At 39.5% G+C, this 14257-nt stretch overlaps 1 long non-coding RNA gene across 1 annotated transcript; it reads left to right on the top strand.

Moving 5' to 3' along the window:
- Positions 1–2655: 2655 nt before the first annotated feature.
- On the top strand, positions 2656–3907 carry LOC116222501. Its single transcript, XR_004164699.1, has 2 exons — positions 2656–2727; positions 3724–3907. It is a non-coding gene; the product is annotated as an uncharacterized LOC116222501 (long non-coding RNA).
- Positions 3908–14257: the final 10350 nt, after the last annotated feature.

Below are 14257 nucleotides of genomic sequence, written 5' to 3'. Positions count from 1 at the left end.
TCTCAGATACGCAGTCTTTCAGCCTGACAAACTGTGGCCTCTCCGTCAGGTAGTCGGTGATCCAGGATACCAGGTGGACGTTCACACCCATCTGCACAAGCTTGTCAGTCAGTCGGAGGGGCTGGATGGTGTTAAAGGCACTGGAGAAATCAAATTTGCTAGCGTCCCGTTTTTAAAAACGCGTTTGGTGTGTTTCGGCCCTTAGTTTCACCTGTGTATTTTCTCCGTTCCCCCTTCTATATATTGAACTGTCCTTCTGTAGTCCGCTGTCGTATCGTAATTCATTGTCTATGAGAATCTATGCCTGAATCCTGCATTTTTCCGAGTACCTGGTATCGTATAGTTTCTGATTTTTGATCTTTTGTGTTTTGCCTTTGGAGTTCTGTTTGCCTGTTATCTCATTGGACTTTCTGATATTTGCTCTACTGTGTTTTTCCCTTTTGGAATTGTGTTTTTGCCTTTTTTGATTTTTTGCGTGTTCTGTTTTAAAGGAAATAAATCCACTACTGTTTTTTGCAACCTGGTCTGCGATTGGGTCCTTACTGTGAGAAAGCCTAACATTTGGACCTATGTAGTGGATATATACACAATACTGCCATATGGTGGCAAAATACAGTTATTACAGTTGGTGTGAAACAAGCTGGTTGTGCTGGTATTGTTTGAATGCAGGGGCAAGCCAGTAAAAAAAATAGATATTTAATTTTGACACATTTAGCCAGCTACTCCAGCAAGGCCAAACAGTCTGGTATGTATTTACGATGCTCTCTGAATACATCACAAAATACTTGCATTATTTGACCTGCTGCAAACAGTCTTGCCAAAAAGAAAGAAAGAAAGAAAGAAAGAAAGGTGATCGATCTAATCCCTATTGTTCAGCTCCTCTCTCTGTCTCACTTGTGGCCAATGAGACAGAACTGATAGAGTTCCACAGCACCGCCAATGTGACCTATACCGCCTCTGGGTCCTTCTTCACTGTTCAGCTCTTTGGTGGCACCGGGCCATGTCTCACAGACCTACAGCGGGCCATGTCTCACAGACACCATAAACCAACACCTAGGCCCCAACAAATGAGTAGTTACCAGAGGAAGAAGGCCATCTGTGATTTTCAACTCCAAAGATCCATTACTGCCTTACAAAACTTTGAGGAACCAAGCATGCAATACTGAAGTCCAGTGAGTTCCCTGTGATACGCTGCCACATAGTTCCCTTCTCCTGTCAGGAAACATCAGGCAGGTGTTCGAGTGCCTCTGCTCAGCTTTACATCTTCAATGTGCATGCTGTTTAAGGTTAAAGTACGGACTGTCCCTGAGTTAGAACAGGATCAGAGAACCTGGCTCCGTCGGTTTGACCCAAACCAGCTGAATGGATCTGCACATCTCACTTATCCTGTGTTTACTCTCAGCACTTGGTAAGAGACATTCATTTCATGGTGTGACAGTACAAAAACAAGGTCTTTGTGTGAACTCACTTTTAAATACCATTTTCATACTTTTTAAATAAAATTGTATTGTTGACGATCTTATACTGGACTATAAGAGAACTCTCAATTGTTTTCTGATTGGCTGGTGAGAATAAGCACACATTTTAATAGTAGAGTACTCACTGAATTGTTTACTTATGTATTGAAATACATTATTAAGCTAAAGTCATATCCTATTTGTAATGGTGACGTATGCATGTTATATGTTCATATTCATGTCCCTCAGGATTTTGCTCGTGCCAAAATGAGTTACTACTGAATGGACCTCTGAATGGAACAGTAGGAGGGAGTGTGAAGTTCACCCTCATTGACCCACCATCTGCACCACATATTGAAATCACCTGGCGTTTTAAAGAGAATAGATATGTTAGAATCGTCGAATCCTTCGATGGCTTTGAGCATACAGATCCTGATTATGTTGGCAGAATCTCTTTGAACAAATTCACCGCTTCACTGGAGCTCAGGGGCCTGACTCACAATGACACTGGGGACTACGATGTTGACATCTTCATAGAAGACTTGGAAGTATTCTGGCGGGGACAAACATCACTGACAGTGTTTGGTACGTACACTCTCTATAATTTAGGTCTACGAGCTCATTTACATATGGTATGTTTGCACTAAGCCATCTTAGTGTGTTTGTAGAATTTGGAAACGTAAAAAACTATAATGTTTTCTAAATTACAGTGCAGGAAACAACAACTGGCCAAAACACTAATCCTTGTATTTTCCTCTCATAAATTTTACCGGTGTTTAACACTGAATTTCTAAAATGTATTCCCTTCACATTTTTAACCCACTGTTTATCTGCAAAGTATATCAAAATTGGCATTTGATGGATCAATTTTAGCCTTTTGGTAATTGTAACCTTATCAATATTTGAACGTTCTCCAGCGCATTAATATGGACATTGAGATATGATCCCAGCTATGGGTAAACCAGGGGAATACAATAATCTTGATACCGTATCAGTCAATCATGAGTGAGGGCTGGGACACTCCATTTTAAATAGGATAATTAATGTAAGGAGGTGCAGGTCATGGCTGGCATGCTGCCCAGGTCCAGTGGGTTCTGAGTGGAACCCTGCTAGGTAGAGAGGGACCAGAACTCAGACTGGAGAACGATCAGGCCAGAACTCAGACTGGAGAACGTTCAGGCCAATCTGAGCGGTGCCTACAGCTGCCGGGCCTATAATAGTAAAACCCACAGGTCTGAAACATCATCAACATCAACAATCACTGTGCTTGGTAAGTCCAAAGAAGAGTCATTCAACTGGCATCTTTTGACAAAGAGACAGAGAGAGATGTGAGATGTGTGAGAGAGAAATGATGATAAATATTCAACATTATTGACTATCTGTCACATGTTGCCTCATACACCTCTGTCCATATTGCCTTCAAACATCTCCAATAGTTTCTGTCAATCTCAATCTCTGTTGTTTATCATATGCCAGTCTAACCTGAACTGAGGAGTAGCATAAGATTCCTTTGATGCACATGGGGATATATGTGTGTTTTCACATAGTTCCTTTAAATCAACCAAACTCATCTCTGTTGAACTGGACCTGTCGCCAACAGAAGATCATGTCAATGCTTTTGGAGCGCACAATGCTTTTAGGTTTCATTTCCAGATCTAGCAGCAAAACTATTTCCACACATAAGAGCCTTTGGAGGTCAGTTATGAGCCTCTCTGGTTAAGACACCCAACGCCTGATGTTTAGTCTTCTGTGTATTTTCTATGGTAGGGCAACAAAAGATTTTTGGTATGGAAGGTACAGTGTAAGAAAAAAGGAAGTTTCTTTTGTGGTTGATGCAGCAATCTGTCTTTATTCCGTGGAACATACTCTGGATACAGATACATTTCCTTGTGTCAGACCTGAGGCTGCAACAACCCGTACTGAGTTTAGAAATTTTGAAGTTTGTCTTGTGAATTCAGATATTTAGGAAGAGATTGATTTTAGTCATTTTGGGCCATTATACAATTAATTACTACTCTGTTGTTATGGCGTCCACCCTATGTTATGGTATTTCACACTTTCCATTAATATGATGTATGAGGTTCTTCCTTATAACTTAGTGTGTTTTAGCTTGAAGAACTAGCATGTCTTCTCATGAATGAAATCCTTTTAGAAGTATTATTTTAAACAACCCACAAGGCAAGAAGTCTCTGCATATGTGGACATTTCAAACAATTTAAACCTGGTAGTCATTTACTTCTGTTCCCTTCTTTTCCACTTCACACAGAGAGAATCTCTGGTGCTGCCATTACAATCACTGGTGGCATCCTGATAGCAGGTGAGAGTTCTGTCATCTTAACCTGCGATGCACAGGGCATCATCATCACCAGAGAGTGGAGAAAGGATGGCAATCCTCTGCAAGGAGTTAACATCGATGAGCTCAACAGAACAGTTTCCATCAGCCCAGTAAAGAAAGAAGACAAAGGATACTACACATGTCAAGTCAGCAACACTGTCAGCTCTGAGACCGCCTCTAAAGGACTGATTGTGAACTGTGAGTGTCAACTATGTTTTGGACTGGTTCAAGCTATTACCTGTTTATTAAACTAGGTTGAAATGTGCTTTATTACTGGCTAATTTCTGTGGTTACAGACGGACCAGAGAAAGTAAACATTACGGGAGAAGAATCCATAGAGATCGGTAGTCCAGTTCATTTGACCTGTACTGCTGAGTCCGTCCCTGAGAGCACCTACACATGGGCATTTAATGGGACAGAAACAAGTGTGACTGGAGCTTCATACATCAAAGAGCTGAGTGAATATGAAGACAGTGGAACCTACACCTGCATTGCTTTGAACATCATTACCAGACAGACAGATGATGCAGTTTTTGAACTGTCTGTCAAAGGTAATACATTTTGAAAAATCCTCTAATATACCTGTATGTATTTTAGTTACATAGCCCTATTTATCACGAAGAAAATGTTAATTCAGTGATTTCAGGACTGGCAAAACCAAAAAGTGAGTCTTCCGCAGTCCACTTACTTACCCTATACTAACTAACTATTAACGTGCTGAAAATAACCACCAGGTAACCATCAAACAAGATCAAGAATATTAGCAGAACGGAGCGTTCAAGCAAACAGTCGATAGACTAGTATTCAGTGTGTGCCAGCGTCTGTCTTTGCAAGGCGAGAGCGAGCCTCCATCTTGGAAACTGGATGGCTTTTATCCTTGTAGGCCGGCCCCAGTCATTACAGGACCACGCCCAGACTCCACCTACAGTAAGAAATGCACAGTCCAGAGCAGGAAGCAAAACCAACCCCAGGACTATGTAACACGCTCGTAAATGGAGTTGTAATGACTTCCAACAATGTAATAAGCTTTTAGGTCTTTGTAGGAATTTGGCTTCAGCTTCAAATGCTGAATGGTCAATAGCATTCACAGTTGATGTTATATTACATCACACTATATGTAGCAAGTGTGTTAGGGAGCCACAGTGCCTCGAGACCTGCTCCATACAGTCAGTTTTGAATGAGGGGACAGAAAATGAAGTGCACTGAGTTCTGGTTCGCTGGTCCCCACCCATGTCTGCACACACAGGAGGATGATATGATGTCAATCAGTTGTAGTTTTGTGTGGAGCTGAAAGACACCTTTGGAAGCCAAAAGGAAGCTGAGAGGTGTAATGGCACTAAGGCTATACAGCTATTATCTATATCTGATTGGTAGGACCTGCAGCACTGATCACTAGGATAATTATATGCAAACATTTACACAGAGTCCAAGTCCCTTCATGAAGTTAAAATGTGAAATAACTTTAGTTTTGTTTGGCAATTATACATTTGCTTGGTAATGTATAGCCATTATGCTAGACTAATTTGGCAAGTAGAACAACATACAACATCAGTTGGACATTAAGCCAGTAATATCGTGTGTCACATATGTCTAAGCTACAGGCATAGCTATTCATAATCATAACAAGCAGTAAGGTCACACCCTAGTTGCTGATGAAGAGAATATCTTGTTTGACTGTTTTAAATCCTACATACTTGCATTGGTGTTGCCAACGTTTTAGCCAGGTGTAAACTGAATGATTTTAAAATTTAATTTGTTCTTTTCTTCCACAGAGAAGGGGCAACCTGGATGGCCAATAGGGACCATTATAGGCATAATTGCAGCAGTTCTTTTGATTGTTGTGGCAGTGGTTGGCATTTCAGTATTTCTGTTGAAAAAGAGAAGGTAAGTTAACTCCTCAGTCAGTTAACACTGGACTGGACTATCACTGTCCACACACATTGAATTATCAGGTTACACTCACAAATGCAATAACTTCCCAAAAATGCAATCACTTCCCCCAAATTGTCACGAACGGAGACTTGAAACAAGGTATCGGATGCAAACGCTCAAGGCGTGTTTTACTTTGGATAAAAAGAAAGGCCACGACGGGCAAACAAGGCAAAGAACAAAAGAATCAGAGAACACAGACGACAGAACACAGAACACAGAACACAGAACGTAGCGTCTTACAAGTCACAATCAATAACACACAAAAACAAAGGAAAAGATCAAGGCTTAAATTGGAACTCAATTAATACATTGGCTACAGGTGAGAACTAAACATGGAGGCGAATACAAAACACAGGGGAGGATGAACGGACTGGAGTAGCATCTGGTGCCAGAGCAGGAACCCGGACTGGAGTTGCTGCAGGGACTGGAACAGGAACAGAGAAGCGTGTAGCAGAGGCTGTGATGTAATAACTTCCCACAAATGTAATAAACCACAGACACAATTCAAATCTGCCCTTTTAAAACTAGAAATCCTATAAATGTAATATCTATTGCCTACCACAAACTAAAATCATCACCAACAAATGTAATTTTCTGACCATTAATCCCTTTCTTGAGATTCTTTAATTGGGGACGAAGCCCCCTTTGTGTTTCTACCTTCTCTTCTTATTCCACTACTTTCTCCTATCATTGTAGTCTATTGCACCTGCTAGAACCATATGGTAAAACGTTTGAACTGTATGCCCAAATAAAAAAAATTATGTAATGTTGGATCCAGCAGAGTTCAACGCATTTCTGCTATATCGGATATTCTGGAAATATATGAAAAAGTTTAAAGAAGCATTATGGACCTCAGAAACCAGGAGTTTAAAATCGGTACTGCATTCTAAATTCAAAATATTGAAGAGCGTCCCCCCCCTCCCCCTCTTCCCCAGACTGGGGGGTATTCGTCGTAGCTCGCTAAGCGGTTTAGCGAGCTAATTTACAGGCTAAGATAAAAAACGCCCCTCTTTTTGGTTTGTGGAAGCAACTTTCGATAAATCACCATAGTAACATATCAATTAGCACTAACCTGCTCCAGTGCAGGCTAAGTGTAGCTGGATAAGCTTGCCACACCCCCGGAAAAAGGAGGGATCCCATTGACCAAGGACTGATATTAGATAGTTAGTTAGTTAGGGAGAGAGTTCTTTGCGATCGCCAAGATCCATTATTCCATTATGATGAGTTCTTGTATGAGCGCTACCACAGTCGAACATTGACGGTCTTGCGCTTTTTTGCGAGTGGTACATTTTTGTAGTGTCAGTGATGCGGAGAACAAAGCACTCATAATTATATGAGTGTTATTAGTACACCATAGCATATCATTATTGTAGAAAATGATTAAGGTGGACTCATGATAAGAATAGAGAGAAATACAGACAATTTATTTTGACTGCTTCAATTTATTGCATTTGTTATTAATACATTTAGTCATTTAACAGACGCTTTTATTCAAAGCGACTTACAAGGAAATGTAAAACCACATTGAGGAAAGAGGTGAGGGGATTCGAACTAGCAACCTTGCAGATTCGAACCGGCAGAGGAAACCTCTGTACCAGTTGACACTTGCCGTCAGGTATTCATACATAGATATCACCCTATAAACATCCCAACACACCTTGCTCTCACAACGGTGGTGGTGTTGAATTTTGCCATGATTATGGTCTTGTATTCTTCATAAGCGTTCATGTTCATCTCCTACTCGCCAGCGGAGAAAAAAAGAGCCCTTTTCTTTGAGTTTAGAACCATTATACCGTTAGAAAATCATGGTTTTGGTTATCGACCTATCCAGCCTTTTGAAGTAGGACGTGCACACACAAATGCCATGATAAGTTTAGCCTGGTTGAAATTAACCACATGATTTGGATGCGGATCAGCCGTTAACGAACCGATATTTGCTGTTCTCAAACAGCTTGCTAATCTTAACGGGCTAAAAGGCCAATTGATTAACTTAGCTTCAACCCTACGACGAACGGGCCCCTGGAAGCTCACACGGATTGACAGGTTGAGGACACTGAATCTACACAAACGACCACAAAACTAACTCAACATTAAACTGAACCTACACAAACGAGCACAAGACTAGCTCAACATTAAACTGAACCTACACAAACGAGCACAAGACTAGCTCAACATTAAACTGAACCTACACAAACGAGCACAAGACTAGCTCAACATTAAACTGAACCTACACAAACGAGCACAAGACTAGCTCAACATTAAACTGAATCTACACAAACGACCACAAAACTAACTCAACATTAAACTGAACCTACACAAACGAGCACAAGACAAGCTCAACATTAAACTGAATCTACACAAACGACCACAAAACTAACTCAACATTAAACTGAACCTACACAAACGAGCACAAGACTAGCTCAACATTAAACTGAACCTACACAAACGAGCACAAGACTAGCTCAACATTAAACTGAACCTAAACAAACGAGCACAAGACTAGCTCAACATTAAACTGAACCTACACAAACGAGCACAAGACTAGCTCAACATTAAACTGAACCTACACAAACGAGCACAAGACTAGCTCAACATTAAACTGAACCTACACAAACGAGCACAAGACTAGCTCAACATTAAACTTTGGTAATGGCAAGCAACGACGAGTGCAACACTATAAGCAGATCAGCTAATGTATATGTTTGCAGTGTTACTATTGTTTGCAAATTATATACCAGCTCAGATGGATTTTTTATGTCAGTGTTAGCTAGATGCATGTACATTAGCCAGAGCTAAGCCTGTTATCCCAGAAACAAGCCCACTGCACCGAAAATAGGCTACACACTGGACTTGAAGTTAGTTATTTCCAGGCCCCGATGATGATAACATACTGCTCAAGTTAACAGATAATGTATAAATCAGTCATGAAGTGCCCTCACCAGTGTCAAGTGAAGCCAGTGATGGCTGGCCAGGTGCCAGAGAGGAGAAGGAGAAGGAGAAGGAGAAGGAGAAGAGAGTCCTAGTGGTACAAGAGGCGGAGGATCTAGAGGAAGAGCAACAGAGAGAAGAGAGAGTGCAGGTCCTGCATACCTGTCAAGTAAGAATTACAGAAATCTGTGAGGTCAGTGATTGAAATCCGTGAAAATCCATTGAGATTCAGTGAGATATGAGATATGAGAGGTATGGTCCTGATCCAAGGCCCAGAGTACAGAGAGGAAGAGCCAGAGCAAGAATGTCAGAGAGAAGAGTGTCTAACATTGGCGGAATTTGACCACATTCATTGATTGTTGCAAAATTGAATAAACTCCTCTAAAATGGGTCTATGGTTTCTATTTGATAAGATGGATGAATAACTAGTAGCTAGGGATTGGCATGAGTAACGTCACTAATGTCAGTATTTGTTCAACGTATAGAGTAATTACGTTCGTACATTGAGTCAATTTCGAGTCAAACTTTCAGTTCCCCTTCCTGAGAATGTCCAAAAAACATTTCACCAGTTTTTCACCAGTGGTTATGTCTGGTGATATATTAGAAGATCTCAGGACATGACCACCTATCAACTCAACCAAATTTATGTGGCCACCATATGGGATTTAAATAATAACCTTTTAAAATCTTCACCAAATTTGGCGCAGATAATCTTTAGACCAAGCTTCATGAAAAGATATTTTGTTTTTACAGCCTATCAAATTCAGCTGTGTACCTGTCAAACAGGGAGTGAGCTCAAATCTCGAGTAGTCTTTGGTGAATTGACATGAAACTTGCTGTGAGGGCTAACAGTCATGCCTTTGACACAATGACATCACATTCCCATGGCAACACTGGCCTGCTAGGCTGCATGGCCCCTCATTTCTGCTTGCGGCTATACGTTTGATTAATTAATTCTATTGATTCAATTCTATTCTTATTGATTGAGAAGGCACCCAATTCAATTGATTTCATTTAAACAAACATAATAACTTCCTGCAGTTAGTTTGTGGGATTGTTATGTTTAAAAAGTATCAATTTGTATTATGTTTGTGTAATCACCCTTATATATATAAAAAAATAATCATTCAAGCCATAGGTCCATATTGTGGGATTTTAATGCACATTCAGCGTGTAAAATGAATTGGTAATTTTAGTCTCAAAGAGATGTAGTGTCCCTTAGTGATTACTTTTTCCTTCTGTATGTCTGTGTTTGTGTGTGTGTGTGTGTGTGTGTGTGTGTGTGTGTGTGTGTGTGTGTGTGTGTGTGTGTGTTTGTGTGTCCTGTCTGGACCCTACAATAAAAGGAGTTTGCCTGGAGACCCTACAAGAAGAGGTTTTAGTTGATCTTGTGACTACTCATTTTGTCTCATGCATGATAATCACAAGCTTTTTGTCATTCATATTCCCTAAATCTAATTTTTTCTAAAGTAATGTTTGCAGTAATACATATCATTTGTCTCTCTCATTCAGATGTGGCAGTCTATGAAATACCTGTGAGTAAAATCAATTACAATTATTATTCTTTTAACAATTCCACAATTTCATCCAAGCATTTTAGCTTAAATAAGTAGAATACCTGGTGTATAAATAGTATACCTGGTAAATATGGTTGATTTCCTGGATGTGTAACCCATGCCTTTTGTGTCATCACCAAGAACACATTAAGCCTCACATAATATGTGAAAACATTATCATGAATCACATTCCCTTGGATTTGATCATATTCGCAGCCTTTCTGATTCATATAATTACAGTGAGATATAAATTAAATGTGTATGCTTTAAAATGCTCTATGTTGTCCTATGTTACCCAAAAGGACAACCACATCTACGTAAATACTGTGAGAAACCCAGAACCCAATCCTCAGCAGGCACTCAGACCATGCAGCAGAAAAGGTGGTGACTCAACATCAAGCATCAACCAACATCAAGCAGGTCTGAATCATAACTGAGGAAAATTAAACTGCAAGTCAAATTAGTTTACACTATTGTATGTTTTCAGCTGTCATGGTACTGCAAAGGAATACAGTCACCAGCTTTCAAGCTTTCAAAGTAGAATTCATTTCAGTTGACAAATAATGTAAACACTTTCAGCTGAAAAAGAAATATAGACATAAAGACACCATAAATGCCAATAATGTCATGAAATAGGGTTTGGACATCATGTAGGAACATTCAGTTGAAAAGGAAATCTTAAACAAAGAAGTCATAAACACAAATCTCAAACAAATGACTTCCTGTCTGTTTCAGGCTTGGATGGTCATGTGTATGAGACCCCTCTCCCTGCCCACTCATTTCCTTCTACAGTGAGTACACAAATGCCTTGCACTTTTGATATCAGTTTGTTTTCATTTGTAACTTCAGAATCATTTCAGACCGCAAAACAGAATATGCTTGATTGAGTTCTACCACTCACTTTTTGTTACTTTATCCAATATGTATCTGACCAGGTCTATGAAACCATAATAGGAAAACCTGAGTGACAGGCCTATGACCTCTACCCATGTGACACAAACAACAACGGAGACAGTTCATTTCAGAGGAGGCCTGCTGGTGGTGTCATCATAGCACTGTTTGCCTTGTTAAAAGTATCCAATGACCTGCTCCTCTCTGTTGACTCCGGTGACTGTGCTGTTCTGATTCTTCTTGACCTCAGTGCAGCTTTTGACACAGTGGATCCCAACATTTTAATAGACCATCTTCAGTGTGGGGTTGGTGTTAGTGGTATTGCCTTGAGCTGGTTCTCATCCTACCTCAGCAATAGAAGTTTTGCTGTGAATTTAGGAAATGTTTCCTCCTCTCCTGCTAGTCTTTCCTGCGGGGTCCCACAGGTTTCCATCCTTGGTCCCATCCTGTTTTCTATTTACATGCTCCCCTTTGGTCAAATTATTCAAAAGCACAACATCTCCTTCCATTGCTATGCAGATGACACACAGCTTTATCTCCCTCTGAAACCTAATGACCGGCGAAATCTAAACAGTCTCTTGGACTGCCTTGAGGACATTAAGTGACTAATTTCTTACAATTAAATGAAAATAAGACTGAAGTTATATTATTCGGCCCCCCTGACTCCATCAAACGGACCACCAGCAGCCTAGGCAATATGTCCCAAGTCAGAAACCTTGGTGTGATATTTGATTCGGCCTTTAAACAGGTCAATGCAGTAGTTAAAGCCAGCTTCTTCCAACTTCGCACCATTGCCAAAATCAAGTCTTTCCCTTCACCCAAAGATCTTGAGAAGGTTTGTTTTCTGTGTATATAGATGCTTAGTTGAGTCTCTTGCTTCTGTTTTTCTAATTGATTTTATATTTTATTGTGTTCTTATTGTTTTGTTTCTGTTTTCTATTTGATTTGATTTTTTATTGTGATTAAATTGTACAGCACTCTGGTCAACGTGAGTTGTTTTTAAATGTGCTTTATAAATACATTTGACTTTGAATTTGACTTTTTGAAAAACAGATTGCTAGAGATAATCAAATAATATACTAGATTAACTCATCCACATCATGTTAAACTATATAATCTTGTGAGTTTGTTTTCAATAAATATTAATCCTGTAACTGATGAATGCAAAAACCACGCCGATGCCTACATTACAATATTCTTGTGTTGAAATCACACAGATATTTAGTTATGATGAATAAAGAAGCACAGATATTTTGTCATGATGAATAAAGAAGTAAGTATAAGGACCTTACCTTTTGAGGAAGTGTGTCGCTGTGTTTTTGTAACACCTCACCGTCAGTCATTGACACATTTTGGAGAGTTCAACTGAAGTGGCTTTGAAATACATAAACGTACAAAGTCAAGATATCACTCATGCATTACTGATGGACATAGTCTTTAAAATAAAATAAAACCCTTCACAGCATATGATGCAGAGAATCAACACACTCCTAATCCACATTATGTTTACTACAATACCAGACACCTGCTTAAACAGAATGAGGAAATATATGACTATAAATTAATTCATTGGTTAACTATTAATTCAGGATGTGTGTTACTGCGTACAGCCTAATTTGAGTCGTTAACATGTTCTTGGAATGGTGAACTGAAGGGTCTGAGAGACAGAGGAAATACCTATCTAATCTCACCAAATCAATAATGTCAAAATGGATGTTAGTCACTGATGACTGTGGGGGAAATAAAACCTTGTAGGTTTCAGAGGGAGACCCAATCCAACACTGATCACATGGCATTGTTTACATTCCCACTCACCTGCATAAACAGAACAAGGAAATACATGACAGTAAAGTAGTACATTTGGTATCTATTCATTCAGGCCTGACTATGACCTACTGTTTCATATAGCATCATCAACATCAAGTGTCCCTGTGCACTGACAGACTGTTAGACACATTATATCATTACAGAAGCATTTAAAGGCCTGTTATCTGAAAAGCAAGTTTAAAGTGATCATATAGTAGAATATAGTTTGTCCTCCAAAGTAGTGATTTATTTCTGATGAGTCGGTGTTTTCTAAAATTGTAATCGCTGCTATAATTAACAGTGTAAACATTTTTGTTTGTTTGTTTGATGGTCAGTCATTTCTGTTTGATTATTTTCACCATTGGTGTTTGTAGTATTGACCTATGTAGTGGATATATACACAATACTGCCACATGGTGGCAAAATACAGTTAATACAGTTGGTGTGAAACAGGCTGGTTGTGCTGGTATCGTTTGAATGCAGGGGCAAGTCAGTAAAAACATAGATATTTCATTCTGACACATTTAGCCAGCTACTCCAGCAAGGCCAAACAGTCTGTGATCTCCTCTGGGTCATTTAAGCCAAATCTAGAGAACCCCTCACCATAGCAATGTATGCAGATAACACTCTCAACGGCTCCCTTACCAAAGGACTGGTCTGATATGGGTTTGAATATTTCATTATGAATATTAGTATATGTATTGATGGATTTATTTATTTGTTAACATTTGTGTGGTTGAAATAGTTATAAGATATACATAAGGTATAACAGATAGAAATAGATAAGATAAGTAGGTTGGTATGCTAGTAGGTAGAGTGGTAGGCTAATAGGTAGAGTGGTATGCTAGTAGGTAGCTAGGCCCACTACACAACATCTGAAATGTGACGTGAACAAACTTGCCATGCTTTGCTTTGCTTTGCTTTGCTTTGCTTCCCTCCAGTGTTCTACAAGCTTCCGGGGTGAAATGGTATAAACCTGTCAGACAGCAATGTTCAGAAAGACAGGAAATACCTTTTCATGATTGAGCTTCATGATTGGTGTAGTATAAATTAACTCCTTCCCCTGAATGTGGACTGACATTTTTTAATTCAGGCCATGGGCTCTGTAAAGCGCCTTGAGACAATTGTATTGTTTTGGCGCTATATGAATTAAATTGAATTGAATTGAATTGAATTAATCACAGAGATCTCAGTGGCCATCAGGGACAGAAGATGGGTGTGACTCTCCATGTGACCCTAGCTATTGCCCTGCTAACAGGTTATGATGATAAAATACCTTTTTCATATTGATTTTAACCTTGTGCATGATTTGACTGTATGATTTTCTTACAGGCATGTCATTTCCCCCCCTA

This window comes from Clupea harengus, chromosome 11 (genome assembly GCF_900700415.2).
Source record: "Clupea harengus chromosome 11, Ch_v2.0.2, whole genome shotgun sequence".
Classification (NCBI taxonomy): domain Eukaryota; kingdom Metazoa; phylum Chordata; class Actinopteri; order Clupeiformes; family Clupeidae; genus Clupea; species Clupea harengus.
The sequence above is the reverse complement of the archived record's forward strand: the minus strand, read 5'-3'. Positions and strand labels throughout refer to the sequence as shown.